Raw genomic sequence first — 19724 nt, forward strand, 5'->3', positions numbered from 1 at the left:
GTCATTAGTCATTTCTGTATTACTTGAAGTGTATAATTTAAGTCAATGACCTACATTTTGAGATCAACAGTTTGTTTTCAGCCAGAAGCAATGACCTCAGATAATTCCAGTGAAAGTCACTTAGAGAATATTTAACAAGTGCGGTTTCTGATTTTCCTCTGTACTTTTTTTCTTTCTTTGCTCTTTCTGTAGAACAAACTGGTGTTTCCTCTGTGCAAATCTGCTTTCAAGAAACACTCTCTAATATTCACTACCTTGTAAGTGGCTAAATCAGGGCTAATATGGTTTTAAGTTAGTTTCCCCTGTAGAAAGGTAGGCTAAATAAATTTTGCTTAGACTTAGATACATAGCATATGGAGTCAAGCTGGCTGTCAAATGCATAAAACCATCAATATTGACATTTACTCGGTTACTGAATTTAAGAATTTAGCCTAAAATGTCTGAATTTAAGAATAAATTAACCAGTGTTCCTATCACCTAGCTACCTCTCTGGAAAAGTGTAAGTGCATGATTCTAAATTATACATGTTAGGAAATATTGGTGGGTTAAACTTTTTCCTGTCAGTGATAGGAAATAGTTGTTCATAACCAATCTTTTATGCTACCCAAATAGAATTTTTTTAACATCTCCATTTTTGTTCTTTGATTCTTATTTTGACTTAATGGCTAATGGATCCACTATATGTATCTTATTCTGAAGAAGCCAGTATATGTTTTAGTCTTTTGTGACATAACCACTAGATGACATGCGTCTATTACTGTGGGCTAAAACATATTTCTGGTAGAAATGAGTCCGACTACAAGCTGTATGAATTATTTAAAGCATTACAGCCAGCTTGTGCTTCCAATTTCTCTGCAGCATTAATTTTACCTTACACTGTTTTTACTTAGCTATGTACTTGCTTGGTTTTTGTCCAGTGTTTTATTTGGGGTGTAAAAATGCCTCAAGGTTTAATCTAACTCTGATCAATTTTAATTTACCCATAGTTAATACCAGATAAACAAGCATTTCCATTAATGCTTCTGGCAGGCCATTAGTTAAATGTTTATTTCTAGATGTACTTGTGGCACCTTAGAGACTAACAAGTTTATTAGAGCATAAGCTTTCGTGAGCTATGCTCTAATAAACTTGTTAGTCTCTAAGGTGCCACAAGTACTCCTTTTCTTTTTGCGAATACAGACTAACACGGCTGCTACTCTGAAACCTATTTCTAGATGGAAACTAAGTATTTGGGATGAGAGTTGCTGCCTTTATTAGAAAACTTGACCAAGGTATTGTTTGCAGACTTTTTAATGCTGTAGGTAAGGGGGAAAGGGGAGGATTTCATTTTTGTGTAAAATAACTTAGAAGTACATGTTTTTTAAATACAAGTAAAATCAATTCACTAGGAAATGTTTCACACAAACATTTACAGTGACATAAGAACCAGTGACCTACTGTTAAGAAACACTGGGGAAAACAGCTAGAATTTTTAAAAAGTGAATTGTGAAAACTTCATTATACCAAAGATTGGAGAGAAGAAGAAAAAAGTCAGACAACCTATTCATTACCCTATAGAATGATATTAGGGCATCTTTACCATTTGACATGTAGCAGTTTTCAGTTTCAAACAATGCCATCATATTGGTCACATACTGTAATATTAATAAATATAAATATATTTATATTTGCCATTGCATACTTGAATGTCGGTCAGTTAGAACTGTCCCCTATATAAAACACTGGTGTATATATTTTAAAAATATATCTTATATGGGTATACGTTTTATACCAGTAGTAGTGACAAATTTCCTGTGTGCAGTTAACAAATTATTTGTAATGTATTTTTCAGAAATCTTAAAATTGCCTTTGCACTGAAATATTTTTCATACTGTAGCTATTTATACATCTGGTTTACGCATACATTTGTTAACACACCATTTTTATTATTTTTAAATACCTGTTTTGAAGGCTTTTTTAATATTTGAGTTTTGGCCACTTAAATTTTAGCTTACAGAGGAATTGTGGCTGAATGTTAAAATTCTAAAGAATGTTAAATTAGAAATTTAGGTCTCTTGCTCTACCAATCTCACCCAAACTACTGATGTTTTGATGCTGTTTATTATAATAGTGATTAGTGTGATACATTTTCTGCTTATATACTGTTACTCTCACTTTTTTATTCTGTAAAGCCTCATCCTTTTCGATTTTTTTCTCATTTCCATCCTTCAGCCTTAAATAAGACGACTCTGGCTTGATCTTGAAAATGCTTCATTCCTGCGCTGCTTACTAACAAAACAGTTTACTGCAACCTTCGTACAGCCCAGCTCTCACCTAGAAATCATTGACAGAGATTTTATACAGACTGAAACACTTTTTGTTTGGGGAGTTGTTTAAAGGACAGAATAGTTTTATTTAAAAAAGTCATTTTCAGGAGGGAGAGAGATGTTTTGCACTTACTAAGTCAAAGCAGAAATATCTATTAAAGCTTTTAGTTAAATAATTGTACTATATTTGTCTGCAAAAATATGCCATCTAAATGAAAAAGACACATGTTCTCAATATTAATTTACACTGGATACATCTTTCCTTCAATCCCTTGTTACCATAGCCAACCTAGTCCAATTCAGCAGATGTTAAACTCAAGAGTTTCGTTGTAAATGGATCAGATAGGACACACGTGTAAATGTAAGTTGTATCTAAACAACGTTATAAGGTTCTATTATTAATGGGACATGGTCATTTGATGGACTTTTGTATGATGAAAGAAATTTCAGGAAGATGAAAAGAACAATCTATATAACTCCTCACTTGCCTTGTTCAAATTGTTGCAGCTTTAACAACAAAATATCTTCATAACTGCTTTTATAAATGTATTGAAATTGGTAGGCATCAACCAAATGTTTGTGAAGACTTAGAAAGTATTTCAAGCTTCTTAGCTACTGAAGTTCATGTATTCCTGCAGTGGCTAGTAGTAAAATACTGGAATCATTTTCATTGTATGGTACATAGTAATTAATATGGTTTGTTCAACCACTTAATCTAAAAGCTTACAGTTTACTTTCTTGCTTGCATTAGCCTGTTTGTCTTGATCCCACTGGCTTGCAAGTATAAAAGGAAACGAGTTTAATTGAGGAACTGCACTATTTTGGAAAGCCAGTGGGATCATTGTGATCATGCTATTGTCTGTGAACAAAGCTTTTAATGGAAATTTGTCAAAGTATTATGAAAGTGTAAGTATACATGATTTTAGTTTGCAGAATAATCTAAAAATCAGTTTATGTAGCTTTAATTTTTTACCATAGGAACGTATACAGACTTTAAAATGTGGTGTTTCTGACTTGTTATATTGTGTGCATATACTGTCACTTAAAATGTCCTCATTATATAATGTAAAGTAGACTCTGCAAAAGTGCTGCTGGGAATGTGGGGAGAGTTATCAGTGCGTTAACCGTTGAAGATCTCTGTAGTCATCTGCACCAAATACTGACCTTTATTTTTAATTGTACAATGATAGGTGCATTTATCTGAAAATAAATCAGCCTTCAAATCTAACGTTTAGATTATCCTGTAACACTTCATTCACTTGACCTAAACAGTCAAATAATCATACATTACTGTAAAGTTTATTTTCAATGCTATTTTTAACTTTCGTTTCTATAGATACCCACACATAACTTGTTTATATATACTCATTCATATTTTGGACATTTCTATAGAATATATAAGCAGGAGATATGAATCTGTTCGCAATAAAATAAAAATTGAAGACTGGTTTAGCTTGTTGATAAGCAATTAAAATCATTTAAGGGTCAATATGAAATTATTTCTTATTAACCTGTAATTAACTGTAAGTAGATAATAGAATAATAAAGTAGTGTTTTAATCCGTTACTGATGTGTTCTCACATTTTATTTTAGTCATCTGATTGTGTCAGCTTCAGTGAGCTTTGTGCATCGTGACCAAGACTTTTTTTTCTTTTGCAGTAGTTTGAAAAAGGTGTTACATTTTCAGGAAGTGTATGTAGCCAGAAGAGGAGCAGAGTGATAACAATGAAAGTTCACTGGAGGCTTAGGTTTAAACACAAAATCACTCACTCTGGATTAGTTTTAGTGCAGAGGTTCTGGGTTAATACAAATTGGCACCAGTTTGGCAAAGCTTCATTCCTTCCATGCAGTTTTACAGCCAGCAAGCTTAAAAAAATTCCAAACAAAAACTATAAACCATACCATGTAGCATACATTTTTCCCTAGTATTTTCCCCCCCCTGAGTAAAACCCTTCTTTTAAGGTGTTTTCCAATAGGTAGGGCACTACCAAAGTCAAGGTCCATTTTGGTCAATTTCACAGTCATAGGATTTTTAAAATTGTAAATTTCATGATTCTAGATATTTAAATCTGAAATTTCACGGTGTTGTAACTGTAGTGGTCCTGATCCAACTCGGAAGGCAAGAGTACAGAAGTAAGGGTGGCATGGTATGGTATTGCCACCTTCTGTGCTGCTGCTGGCGGAGCACTGCCTTCAGACCTGGGTGCCCAGCCAGCAGCTGCCACTCTCCAGCTGCTCAAGACTGAAAACAGCGCAGAAGTAAGGGTGGCAATACCGACCCCCCCCAAAATAACCTTGCGATGCTCTCACACACACACACACACGAATCTCTTGGGTAAGGACCCCCAGTTTGAGAAATGCTAGTCTCCCCCATGAAATCTGTATAGTATAGGGTAAAAGCACACAAAAGACCAGATTTCACAATTCATGACGCGTTTTTCATGGCCAGGAATTTGGTAGGACCCTAGATCAGCTGCACTTAATTAGCTTTCAAATGATAGTTCCTCCCTGAGCTGTCTCTAAACTATGGTTGGGAATTAACCCCTGAAGTCCCAGCCGTTGGCTGGCTTGTCAAGGACTCCTCTGAAAGATGCTCCTGGGGCAGACAGCAGCAGGGACCTGAGGTTCCCACCCGGGACCACCAAAATATTTGTATGCACCATCACAGTGTAAGGGAGATAATACATTTGTAGACCGCTAGTGTTAAAATAGGTGTATTAATATTGCCATGACTTCAAAATAGCTCATTAGAAATCTGAAAGACACAGTGATTACTGAGTCCATAGCAGAATGTATGGGTCAGATCAAGTGTACAGGAAAACTTGGTTTTATTGATTTATTTATTCATTTCAGAGAATATTGTTAGGATCATTTCTTCTCTTTTGATCAGATTTAATTTCTGCATAACATTGTCATAATCCTGTACAATAAAAATTAGAAATTTTTATGAAACTTGAAGATTTTCCTCAACCCCATCACAAAATGTGAAGTCAAGAAATCGCATAAATGTTTTATTTTAAGACACAATCATTCAGAAATATTTATTAGTTTAACTGAACTGCTTCTGTTGCTGACTCAAGTTTTAAAGAAAAGCTACATCATAAAATACTTTAGATTATAGATATCCCACTCCTTTCTTCAAAATGAAATCTTGGTAAGAATTAATTAAAAACCCAGCTAAACAGAATTCTTACTGAAACATTCTAAAGATCAATATTTAATATCAGAACAACAGAAAAGAAGTAGAAGAACTGTCTTAAACTGGAATTCTCAAAACAATAGCTAAATTTTCCATAAGTATTAATATTGCATAAGATAAAATATTGTTTAATAATTTCTAATCTACCTAGTCTTTGTTTCAGCATTTATGCACACTGAGCTGTGGAGAGGTTGCAGTGGTAGCACCAGTGACTTTGTGACTTCTAAGGTTAGAGTAAAAATCATTATACAACCTAACTTCCCGCTTTTAGTCATTTCTAACGCTGAAACTTTTACCTTTTGATAATATTTTTCATACTAGGTCTCTGCCTCAAAGTGAATTTGTTTAGAAAACTTTGAGCCAAAATAATTCCATTTTTCAGTAGAAGGAAAATGGAAAAAATATACACTTTTCCCATTATTTTTTTTAAATGTTGTTTGACTTTTTGTTTTGAACAGAGTTACAGTCAAAATGGCTGGGGCTGAAATTTGGAATAGAAATAGTCCTCGCTGAAAAGAAGTGTGTTTGTGTTCTGCAAAAATTTGCAAACTTTTGTAAATTGCATACTGAGGTATGCAGTAGATATTTTTGCTAAGTTGGTAAAGTGCAGAAAAAAAATAAAAGTTCTCTAAATGTATGTATGTCACTAAGGTAGCTATAGAATGAACTGTGTGATGAAACATTGCTTTGTATCACCAGGGACACCTATAACTGTGAATCCCTATAACTGGGATTTTGTACGTTATGCAAAATCTCCTTGTAATGCATTCAGAAGCTAAGGAATTCTTGGAGAATAAAGTTCCTTTTTGTTCCTTTTAAAATCTTTTTGAGTTAAAAACCTAGGAATTTCCATACCAAAACTGTTAACAGAATATTAGGGTTGAATTATGATTTATGGTCACAGTAAGCAGCTCAGGCCCCCCTCTTGGCATAAACCAAATTGTAGTGTTTATACCTCTGCTGGCAGTGTCATTTAACTGACCACTTAATTAAACTTCATAACCAACATGTTCCCACTCAAACAGTTTGAGCAGTTCAGGTATCATGGCTTTGAATTCCACATGTCCCTCTCCCCCATCCCTTTGGCTGGGGGAAGTTGGAAATTGAAATACAAAAAGTTAAGATTTTCTTTGTAATGTTACTTTGGCTAATTTGTGGTATTTTATAGTTCTTTCATATGTATCTTAATATATTGCTTATATTTTAAAGCCCTAAAATATGGGATGCAGAATACGGCAGAGGTAACATTACTTTGAGAACTTTTTCATTTCCACATTTCTGAGTATTTAAATTTATAAACATAACACTGGAGTCCCAGACAAAAGTATGTTAAGATAGAGTTAAGGTTGAGGGCACATGTTCATATTTTAGGATACACCACCACTGTAGAGTAGAGTATTTTAATTATCCCATACCAAAGCATTAGAAACCTAGGAAATTCAGAGTTAAGGTTAAACCTGAAAGAAATCAGAAATTATTAAAATATATAGCTTAGTTAAGGTACACATGGTTTTCCTGTCCCATGAACATTTTTGAGATTTCAGAATTTTTCCCGTTCTCCATTGGGGCCCCTGGTGGTGGATATTTTTCTCTGACCAGAAGTTCCCTCCTGGACCCAAGAAACCTGCCACAAAAATCTTCTTTGAAAAGTTTCAACAAATTAGCATTTTCTGCTATCCATGTGCAAATTACTTGGCTACAACCTGTATTTGTTTCCACCAGACATTTGAAATGCATTTTACTGCTTTGATATTGTTCTGAATATTGGGGATGATGAGGTACATTGCAGTTAGCATTGCAGTTGCTTTTAAACCCCCTAACAAAGGGGTTTGCTCCATAGGAAGAGGGAAGAGATCACCACAATGTGTAAATGAAGGAGCTTCCACTGCTGCACAACTGTATTCTAGAATAGATATATTTTATGCTTTGCTGGAGTATGTTTAATATACAAGCTCAAGAGGAAAGGGCAAAATATTAACTCCGCCTCCAGGTATCACAAGCTAAAAATAGTGGAATAAAGATATAACAAACAGCAGTAAATAGGAATGTTGGGGCTTCAGCAAAGACTCGTGCACAAGCTGAGAGCTAAATGGAATTATAGCCTCATCCTTCAAAATGTGGTTTGTTCGACTGCTGGTCTGTATGTGTATTTCACATGTTGGTACACATGTGCTTCATGCACCTGAGACCAGAGATTTGTAGCCAGAAGTGTTGTTGGTTTGTGCATCTGCAGTTACTCTCTGAACCAAGGGCCTAAACAGTGGCACAGACTGATGCCTCTCCAGTTCCTTTTTACCACCACATGGTCTGAGGATTCTCTGTGTCCATTTCAATCTGGAGTAGACACCAAAATAGTTGTCTAAGAAACCCCCTCATGAGAGTAGGGGAGATGACCATAGCAATAAGGACAGATCCCAGTACAGATCTGCCTGTGAAATAAATAAATGAAAAGGATCCTTCCTTATTTTGGTCCAAATGAGGTGAACCCTTGCACGCAGGTTCTAAAGAATTAGATCTGCATAAACCTTCTGTCCAAGAAGGTAAGGTGCAGATGAAAGAGCCCATAGTTCCAGCTGCATCCCACAGGCCAAAAGATGAGTACCCACCAGTCCCATCTGGGAGCTTCATGTTGGACCCCCGTTCAGTGGTTCCAGCACACTCTGACTGGGATCCTCTGATTAATCAGTCCCCACCTCAGGGACTCTGCAAGCTCCAGGTAGGACTGAAACCCTTATCTTGCTGGAACATATTTTCACTCTGCCTTATCCACAGTCCTCTCTTCTGTCAGGCCTGGTCCTCCTTAGAGACATTTCAATGCCAGAAACCACTTTGAGAAGAGGATCCTCCCCTACTGCATCCACAAGTTAGAGCATTCTTCCACTGGAACCAATGGCACCTCTGGTAGAACAGGAGCCTACCTTTTAATTGGACGTATCTGATGCTCCAGACTAGCCTTCCCCCAGGCCCTCTAGAGAAACAAGCCCAACAGAACGCATGGGCAATCTTGGACCATCCTCTTTCTGCAGGTTATGACTACATAGAGGGCTGCTGGTACTCTATGCCTTGGGGGGCCTCTCTGAATGGTTGATCCTTCCTACTGGCCTTACTGGGCCCCAGGGAATCTGCATTACAGACAACCCAGATTTGTGCAAGAATTACACCAACTGTCTTCTCCCAGTTGATACCAGCTGTCAGAGTTTGCAGAGAAAACAGTCAAATAGATCCTAAGGAGTGTCTTTCTGCTGACTTGATGAGGCAATTGCTCCATCATCTCCTTCCCCATCTGATGATTGTAGGCAATACCAGGAACCATTACAGAAGGTGGCAACCGAGCTCCATGTAACTCTTGAGGAGGTCCAAGACACACAGCATGGTCTACTGGACATTCAGCAACCCCTTTGACCCTAGTAGGGTGGCCCTCCCAGTCAACAAAGCCATTATGGAACCCACCAGGTCTGTGTCATACCCGTGCCTCCTGTGCCCCTTCTGTGAAAAGGGCTGACAAATGTATTTGTGCTGACTAAAGGGCAGAGGTTTTTAGTTACACAACCAGTGCCCAAATCCTTAATCGTGCAGTAGTTACAGAGAGGTCCAGGATACAACACAACCAAGACTGCTCCAACCAACAAGGGTGCTAAATATCTTGATCTCTTGGGGAGGAAGGCATTGTTATCAGCTAGTCTCCAGTTCACAGTTGCTAACTACCCTCAGTACTGTTAGCAAAGTACAATTTCCTAAATTATTCTAAATATTTGGAATTCAGAGACTAACTTTCCCAGGGAGACATAGCTCAGTTCCAAGCCCTCATTGATGAAGTCAGGTTGGTGTCTAAAACATCACTCCAAGTAGCAGCGGACACAGCTGACACTGCATCTGGAGCCATTGCCACAGTTGTAGTCATGAGGATGAATCATGGCTTCACTCCTTGAGTCTCTGTGTTGGAGTGGATTAGGCCTAGAGCCCCTTTTGGAGGCTTCAGGGTCCTACCACACCCCATCCCAGAAAGGAGCAGTAGAGAAGTTCTCCAAGTGGCCTAGAGTGATTGGGGGGAAGCAGCCACTCAAGTTGCAGGGAGCAGTCAGTCAGGGCCCAGGAAGGCCATATAAAACTCTCTGCAGAGCTGGAGACAGTGAGTTGCTGCCTGGAGCTGGAGGCATGAGGACTGTGTTCCTGGCTGGCTGGCTGGCGGAGCAGCAGGACCACGGACAGCTTAGTGCTGGCAGGGACCAGGGCAGTGAAAAAGAGCTCTTGGCTGGCTGCTGGGCCTGAACACAGAAGAGCCCTGAACTAAGGCTGAAGCATTGGTGAAGGCTGGGGCCAAGGGGAAGTGCCCCAGAGAACTGAAGGCAGCTTTGTTTAAAGGGACAGGGTGGCACATGGCTGCTATTGTTAGGGTCCCTGGGCTGGGATCTGGAGTAGTGGGCAGGCCTGCGTTACCCCGTAGATCACTGGGGAAGTGACTTGCAACTGGACAGTGATAAACCCCAAGAAGGGGATCTGAACTAGTTAGTGACCCAGCTAGAGAGCTGGGCCCAGAGAGGGCAAAACCATTGCCTGCAGTGAGGAAACCCTCGGGATATGGCCTGACACCAGGGCCAGAACCATTTAAAGATTGCAGACACGCCCAACCCAAAGGAGTGCTTACAAGAAGTGGTTGCCATGCTGTTACAATTACCCCGGCTGGGGGCAGAATACCACTGAGGAGTTGCCCTTTGACAATTTAATTTCTTGAATGAGAAAACCAACAAATCCCTACACTCTCGACTTTAGGACAACTCTCCACGCTGTAGGCATTTGCACCCTGGCCCAAAGCGAAACCACCACAAGCAAACCTACAGATCCAGCTTTACCCCCCAAGCATTTTACCATCAATGCCCTTATAAACCACCACACAATGACAAAGGGTTCGAAGACCCACATCTGCAGCTTCCTCTGCCTCCATGATTGCTGCCAGTCCCCACCTGCTATCTAAGGGTTTCTTTGAGGGATGCTTGAGGACCGCATACCGATACTGATGCCATGCCATATTGCCCCCCAAACCTTTGGCTACCTAACCCACTTCGCACACAACTAGAGGGCAATAAAAACAGACAAATGGGTACTAGAGATCATCCGCTCTGGTTACACAATTGAGTTTATCTCCCCTCCCCACCACAAGCTTCCCTCCCAGCCTCTTCTCAAGGATCACTCTCACAAGGAGATCCTTCATCAGAAATGTGAACTCTGTCCTCCAGTGTTCCATTCCAACATTAAAGGAAGGGGTTCTACTCCTACTATTTCACAGCTCTCAAGAAAAATGGAGGCTGGAGACCAATTCTTGATCTACACCAACTAAAGATCTTTATTTGCAAATCAAAATTTCTTGTGGTAACACTGGCATCAATAATTCCCTTCCTGGAGGAGAGCGCATGGTTTGCGGCCCTTGATGTGAAAGATACTTGCTTTTATGTAGCTATTCACCATTCCCCCAGAAGGTTTTTCAGGTTCATGATAGGACAAGAGCACTATCAGTTGGGAGTACTCCCATTCGGGCTGGCAACAGACCTAGGTTCTTCATGCAAGGAAGGAAATGGCTGAGCAGACAGACGCCTTGTTTAACATCCCATTAACCTCCACCCTGACCTGTATCACACTACCGGTGTTCTTAAGATTGCCAAGGGTCTCTGGCAAGACTCCGTTCTCCATCCCTCCCACCTCAAAGAGGGCTGAAAAGAAGTACTTTGTTCCAGCCAAGGGGTTTGAGTATCTCTATATCCCCCTCCCCCGGGCTTGCTGGTGGTCTCTGTGGCCAATGAAAGAGACAAAGGGGCATACCAGTTTGACTCCCAAAAATAAAGAAGCCAAACGGTTGGATCTGTTTGGGAATAAGATTTATTTCACGTGCAGTTCCAGGTGGCAAACCATCAGGCCATGGTTGGGCTGGTACAACTTTATTTATGGGACTTCCTCCATAATTCAAGGAGTCCCTTCCACAGGGGTTGTCCCAAGAATTTGGCACCCTGGTGGAGGAGGGCACTGTGGCTGCCAGGTGGCTCCCTCCAGATGGCATGGGACATGGCGGACTCGGCAGCCAGGACGGTCGCGGTGGTGATGAGGCACAGCTCCTGGCTTCAAACTGCAGGTCTCTCCCAGGAAATGCAGAACTCTATCCAAGACCTCCCATTCAATGATAAGTCTTTTTTCAGAGCCGACTGAAGCGATGCTGCATTGCCTGAAAGACACCAGGGCCATCCTTCACTCACTGGGAATGCATACGCCACAGCCTGTGAGGAAGCAGTTCTGGCTGCCCCCGCTGCCTAAGCCTTGACAGTCTCACCTAGAACCTGCAAGAAGGGACAGAGATGCTAATTTCAGCTGCCATTGCCCTTCTTCCTCCCACTCACCCAAGCAGCCCAGTGCGGCAAAACATTCTGTGGGCCAGAAATGCTAGTTTTGAGAGTGCGGTTGAGAGCGACACCCCAGTCACTGTCCAGGATCCACCCCACTCTTTCCTCAACCATCTGCATCCCTTTCGTTCAGCCTGGTCCAAAGTCACTTTGGACCGTTGGGTGCTGGACATAGTGTCTCACGGTTACACGCTTCAATTTTCAGCCGCCCCTCCCTCCCAGACCCCATCCTTCCCATCCCTCTTCAGGGACCCCTCATGAGTAACTCCTCGTTCAGGAGATCAAGAACCTCCTGCACATGAGGACTATGGAAGAGGTCCTGTGGAACATGAGGGGAAAGGGGTTCTACTCCCACTACTTCCTAATCCCAAAGGCAAAAGGGGGCCTCAGACCAATTCTGGACCTGCAACGCCTCAACAAGTCTCTCAAAAAGTTGAAGTTTTGCATGGTCTCCCTGGCCTCCATTATCCCCTCCCTGGATTTGGGAGACTGGTATGCCGCCCTCGACTTGAAGGATGCCTATTTTCACATCTTAATATTCCAAAGTTATAGGCATTTCCTCCAGTTTATAGTGGGTGAATGCCATTTCCAATTCACAGCACACCCCTTTGGCCTCTCATTGGCTCCAAGGGTTTTTACCAAATATACAGTGCAGGTGGCCACTTACCTCAGACTTTGCGAGGTCCAGGTCTTCCCATATCTCGACTGGCTCATCTGGGGTAGGTCCTGGAACCAAGTGCAGAGAAGCCTCGATCTGGTGCATTCCACCTGCTATGACCTGGGGCTGTTGATAAATGAGAAATGAGATAAATGATAAATGAGAAAAAAAATCCTCCTTAAGGCCGGTTCAGTGCATAGAGTTCATAGGAGTGGTTCTTGACTCCAGATGAGCCAGAGTCTTCCTCTTGGAGGTGCATTTTCAGACCATGCTGGATCTGATCTCCCATGTGACGAGCTGCCCGCTCACCACAGTTCACACCTGCCTGCGATTGTTCTGCCACATGGCTGCCTGTACATACGTGGTCAGTGATGCCCAGCTCCACCTCTGGCCTCTACAAGCGTGGCTGGCGTTGGTCTACACCCCCAACAGACATGATCTAGACTGGGTGGTCAGGGTGCTGGATCACAATCTGTCATCCCTGGATTGATGGTTAGATGCTGAGTCAGTATTGCCGGGAATCCTCTTCACAACCTGTCCCCTTCATTGACCCTGGTCTCCAATGCTTTATACCTGGGCTGGGAAGCCCACCTGGGCAAGCTGAGTACCCAGGGCTGATGGGTGCGGGATGATTGGGCCCTCCACATCAACATCAGGGAGTTCAGAGTGGTTCACCCGGCTTGCCAGGCCTTCTTGCCCCACCTAAGGGGCAAGGTGGTGCAAGTCCTCACAGACAATACCACCGCGATGTTTACATCAGACAGGGCAGAGCCAGGTCGCCAGCCCTCTCCTAGAAGCTCTCAACCTTTGACATTTGTGTGTGCAGCATGCCATTCAGCTGGTAGCTGTGCACTTGCCTGGCACCAAAAGTGTGCTAGCAGATCACCTCAGTAGAGCTTTCTCATCTCGCCACGAGTGGTCGCTCCATCCGGAGGTGGCCAGTATGATGTTCCAGAAGTGGGGGACTCCCCAGGTGGATTTGTTCATGTCCCACCAGAACAGGAAATGCCACGTGTTCTGTTTATTTCAGATGATGGACAGAGGTTCCCTGTTGGATGCTTTCCTACTTCCGTGGTACTTCTGATGTATGCCTTCCTGCCAGTGCCGTTGATCCACAGAGTCCTAGTGAAAATCAAGCGGGACAGGGTGAGGGTTATCCTGATAATCCCCGAGTGGCTCGCCAGCACTGGTTCGGCATGTTGCTGGATCTTCCGCCTGCAGAGTGTCTGAGCTCAGAGCACTTACGTCAGAACCACCCAATACAGTGTTCTACAAGGACAAGCTCTTATTGCGGTTGCACTCAGTGTTCCTGCCCACGGTAGTTTCCCAGTTTCAAGCCAGCCAGGACATTCTCTTTCCTAAGCCACATAATTCCAATGAGGAGCGCAGGTTACACGCTGTGGATGTCTGGAGGGTGCTGCCCTTCTATATCAACAGGACACAGCTTTTCCTTAAGTCAACGCAACTGTTCATTGCTGTGGCAGACAGGATGAAAGGTCACCCAGTGTCTGTTCAAAGGATTTCATCCTTGATCACAGCCTGCATCCGATACTTCTAGGAGCTCGCGTACGTGCCTCCACCGAGGATAGTCAAAGCACACTCGCCTGAGCGCAAGCATCATCAGTGGCCTTCTTGGCTCAAGTGCCAATCCAAAAGATCTGTAGAGCTGCTACCTCGTCGTCTGTCCACATGTTTACATCACATTCTGCATTGACCCAGCAGGCTCCTGACAATGCTGGCTTTGGCAGAGCAGTGCTGCAAGCTGCAAAACTGTGAACTCTGAGCCCACCTCCATTGGCATTGCTTGTGAGTCACCTAAAATGGAATGGACATAAGCAAGCACTCAAATAAGAAAAAACGGTTACCTACCTTTCATAACTGCTGTTCTTTGAGATGCGTTGCTCATGTCCCTCCCATTACCTGCCCTCCTGCCACTCTGTCGGAGTTGCCATCAAGAAGGAACTGAGAGGGCGTAGGGTCAGCGGCTCCTGATAAACCGGCACATGAACGCAGCACTCTAGGGGGCACCACTGCTGACCTTACAGATCCCGCTAAGACAAAAATATCTGACAACTGTGCATGTGGGCGTGCGCACACCGAGAATGGAATGGATGTGAGCCATACATCTCGAAGAACAACAGTTATGAAAGATAGGTAACCATACATTTTAAGAATATAATTCTACCATATATTCATAACTTTTTGTACACACCCTGTGCATACATCTTGCAAGAATATTAATCTGTTAGTTTCTAGTTTTCCAATCATAATTTTACATGACACCTTTTAGATGCAGTTTATAACCATAGTGAGTTGGGGTACAATATGTTGGTCAGGTTGGCTGAAACTCATTACTTGATAACGGTGAGCCCCTTACCCTCTAGCATTGGGGTGCTCTTAGTCACACGCACACACACACCCCTGTTGACAACGGGGCGCTACTACCTCTGAAATGTATCTTTACTGGCTCCTTGTGGAGCAGATCACTGTCATACCAGTAAAAAGGGTCCACAGTAATTATCTGCAATATACAGCAGTTTATTGAGAAAGAATTACGCAAGCGGTAAAGGGTTTTGGCTACTCTGTCTAGCAGTGTTGCTTCTTCAAGTGTCCATTAAGGAATCCCATCCACAGTAATTTACTTTGCTTGATTCTTATACTCTTTCCTCAAAGGAGTTAGTCTTAAAAGCATGCCCAGTGGGTGTGTGGTTCTTAATTTTTACCTAATTAGTGTTTTAGAATAGGAGCTGGGGATGGTGGTACCAAACAAAGATCACCCCACGTTTACTCACTCATCAGTCACTCACTCTGGCTCTCTGCGTGGTGTCCTTGCTGTAAGGTCACTACAACCAGGTCAACCCGTGCTCCATGCTGGAACTTTATGCATGTGATATTTACTTTTCCGTGGGCCTGTATTTGCCGACCAATAGGTTCAATATCGATCCTACACGCAAACTTTGCCAGTTCTTTATCAAATTTGCTTCTGCTTAAAGGGAACCTGCTCCCGGGATCCTCTGCTGCCATTCAGCCTGTTTAAGTCATGTTAAGTTATGTTCACACCATTCCTTCAGTATGGCCGCATCATCCCAACACCCCCTTACAAAACTGCAGGAAGGTTAGCCATTGGCTTACCCAGAGGCAGTAGGTCAGAGCCCTGTTTCGTGGATACGGCATCACCTTTGTCTGTTAAATCTCCATGGTACATCCACTGTAATCCATAATTTGACCTACTGAGGAGTTATTGTTGTTTCACAGTGACATTAATGACAAGTGTATACTTAATTTCAAACAATGTATTTCATCACCTTTTAAATAAATATCATGACACCAGTGTGATGTGTAGTGAATATGTCAGGCCTGACAAGTTGCAGAGACAGAGTTGTGAACCACAAATAGACTTCTGTGTTGCATGTGCACAAGTGGCTTCCCCAAAGACTTTACAGGATTAGGAAAAGGAAGATAGCATTTTTTTTGGCTGCTCCTGGCTGTCCCACCATGCAGGCTCGGAACACACGACAAGGAATAGTTTTCTGTATAAAACACCAGACTAGATCTAATTCTTTGCATCCCTAAACTGATGTTGATATGGGTAGAATACAAATTCACCATGATTTTGGAAAAGTTTGGGTTTCTAACCTGTTTTTACGTCGATATGGATGTCAGTCTTACTCCTTCTGTAGAGTTTCCAATGTCTTGACTGAACCTACTAGTGCTATAATCCCCTCCTTTTTTGTTGCTGCTCTCCCCCGTAGATTCCAATATCTAGTTCCAACCAATGTTTTCCTATCTTTTCTGCTATAGCAGGTTTCCCTCCTTTTTTTGGTGATTTCTCTTACAATACTGGAGAGTCTCTTTACATCACTCCACTGGCTTTTTCATAGGATCATAGAAGGGAGCAATGAAAAAGACCAACTTGATCCCTGAGTTTATCCCCATAAATCCAGGATACAGTCCTCCTAATAATGGCATCATGCATCACTCATGCTGCACTTCATCACAGCCAAAAGGCCAATATAGTGGTAGCAAAATATTGCTCGAGGCCAATATTTTCAAACCTGAGTGCCTAAAGTTAGGTTCCTGAATACAAAACTTCACTTTCAGAAATGCTGAGCACTCCAAGTTCCATTTAACTCAGTGGGAGCTGCAAGTGATCAATATTTTAAAGTCAGGACATATGTATACACATACCTATTTATCGATAGATATGCATACACACATTAGGGCTGTCAATCAATCACAGTTAACTCATGCAATTAACTCAAACTAACTGCAATTTTAAAAAGTCACAATTAGTCACACTGTTAAACAATTGAATACCAATTGAAGTTTAAATATTTTTGGATGTTTTTCTACATTTTCAAATATTGATTTATATTAAAAACAGCAATACAAAGTGTACAGTACTCTATTAGTTTTACAAATATTTGCATTGTAAAATGACAGTATTTTTCAATTCATCTCATACAAGTACTGTAGTGCAACCTCTATCGTGAAAGTGTAACTTACAAATGTAGATTGTTTGTTCATAACTGCACTCAAAAACAAAATGTTAAACTTTCAGAGTCTACAAATCCACTCGGGCCTACTTCTTGTTCAGCCAATCTCAAAGACAAACAGGTTTCTTTACATTTTCGGGAGATAATGTTTCCTGCTTCTTATTTACAATGTCACCTGAAAGTAAGAACGGGCATTTACATGGCGCTTTTGTAGCCAGTATTGCAAGGTATTTACGTGCCAGATATGCTAAAGATTCGTACGTCCCTTTGTGTGTCGGCCACCATTCTGGAAGACATGCTTCCATGTTGGTGATGTTCATTTAAAATAAAATGTGTAAATTAAATTTGTGACTGCACTACTTGGGGGAGAAATGTATGTCCCCTGCTCTGTTTTACCCACGTTCTGCCATATATTTCATGTTACAACAGTCTCGGATGATGACCCAGCACATGTTGTTCATTTTAAGAAAACACACTGCAGATTTGACAAAATGCACAGAAGGCACCAATGTGAGATTTCTAAAAATAGCTTCAGCAGTCCACCCAAGATTTAAGAATCTGAAGTGCCTTCCAAAATCTGAGGGGGACAAGGTGTGGAGCATGCTTTCAGAAGTCTTAAAAAAGCAACACGCTGATGCAGAAACTACAGAACCCGAACCACGAAGAGAGAAAATCAACTGTCTGCTGTTGGCATCTGACTCAGATGATGAAAATGAACATGCATCGGTCCACTCTGTTTTGGATAGTTATTGAGCAGAACCCTTCATCAGCATGACTGCATGTCTTCTGGAAGGGTGGTTGAAGCATGAAGGGACATAGGAATCTTTAGCACATCTGGCATGTAAATATCTTGCGATGCCGGCTACAACAGTGCCATGAGAACACCTGTTCTCACTTTCAGGTGATATTTTAAAACAAGAAGCAGGCAGCATTATCTCCTCTAACTGTAAAACTTTTTGTCTGAGTGATTGGCTGAACAAGAAATAGGACTGATTTGACTTGCAGATTCTAAAATTTTATGCTTATTTTTAATGCAGTTTTTTTTACATAATTCTACATTTGTAAGTTCAACTTTCATGATAAAGTGATTACACTACAATACTTGTATTAGGTGAATTGAAATACTATTTTTTTACAGTGCAAATACTTGTAATCAAAAATATATATACAAAAGGAGCACTGTATACTTTTAAATATTTTTGGATGTTTTCTACATTTTCAATGGTATTCTATTGTTTAACAGTGCGATTAATTTTTTAATTGCTTGACAGCTGATTTTATTTTTTATATATGTGTATGCACACATGCCTGTGCACATGCATGTGTGTGTATATAATATATGCAACAGCACATATGCAGTAGTAGCAGCAGGATGGCTGCAGCTTTCCATTTCTCAGAATAAAACAAAACCTCTCCGCATTCTGTTTTTGAAAGCGACTATCCAAACTTAAAGATTTGGAATGAAGTAAGAGCTCTTGGGCCATGCAACTAAACTGATCTTTTACTGCATATCAGTTCTGTTTTAAAAATTCATGCATGTATATTGCTTTTTGTTAGTGAAATGGGGTCAGGAAAGGCATTTAATGGCAGTTTTCACCACTAGGTTTTGTTCTTGAAACTAATCAGTTTATTGTAACCCACTGATACATTTGAGTGAGTTGTCCATTTGATTCCTCCACCCACCAGTGCACTTCCATACAATCTACTTTGTTATGGTAATGTCTCGTTTCATTAGGGACTTGCATGGGCACCAAAGCAGTCTGGTGGAACACCAGGGTTGTCTATCTATAACAAGTTAAATCTTCAACGGCACCTTCTTGATGGAAACTAATTTACTGTAGGCTAGACTGTTTATAGGCTGTTATAGTTTCTCTAATTCATTCAGCCTTGAATTACTCAGCTTTAGAGTAACCCTGAAATCAAGAGCCTCCATTAGTAATGGAGAAACTGCAGGTCTTTCCAGTGAATTTTCAGGCTTCATATTCTGTTTCTTTGTAGCAGCCCAGTATAGAAGCTCAAAGGCTAATGTTTTCACCCCCCAGAAAGAAGGATTTCTAGTGCCTTCTAACAGAGTGTCATGTTTGTGCAGCACTCTAGTACATTGTTTATTAAAAAGGCAGACTAGTGTCATGATGAAAATAAACGTTGTGCACATCTTGCTTAAACATAGAACATTATAGCCTGAGATCCCTATGAACAGGATTGTCTGTTAGGTCACTTGTTTTTCCTCTCATTTTGCTGCCTTGCAGTGATTGTAGCTGCTAGTGCATCTTTTTCTAGTGCTGAATTATCCAGGTTTCTTTTGCTTTTTTTTTGGGTGGTGGTGTTTCAGCTTTTGTTGTTTAATCAAAAATAATTTGACACCACTTAATCATTTTTCTTATAAAATCATATCACTACTCAAGATCAATTCACAACTTAATGAAAGAGAAATTGACAATATTTTAAACTATAAACATAGAATTGTAGGAGTGGAAGAGACCTTGAGAGGTCTTCTAGTCTAGTCTCCTACACTCAAGGCAGTACTAAGTATTATCTAGACCATCCCTGACAAGCGGTTATCTAAACCTGCTCTTAAAAGTCTCCAATGACGGAGAGACCACAACATCCGTAGGCAATTTATTCCAGTGCTTAACCACCCTGATAGAAAGTTTTTCTGAATGTCTAACCTAAACTGCC

Source organism: Dermochelys coriacea, chromosome 1 (genome assembly GCF_009764565.3).
Source record: "Dermochelys coriacea isolate rDerCor1 chromosome 1, rDerCor1.pri.v4, whole genome shotgun sequence".
In the NCBI taxonomy this organism is placed as follows: domain Eukaryota; kingdom Metazoa; phylum Chordata; order Testudines; family Dermochelyidae; genus Dermochelys; species Dermochelys coriacea.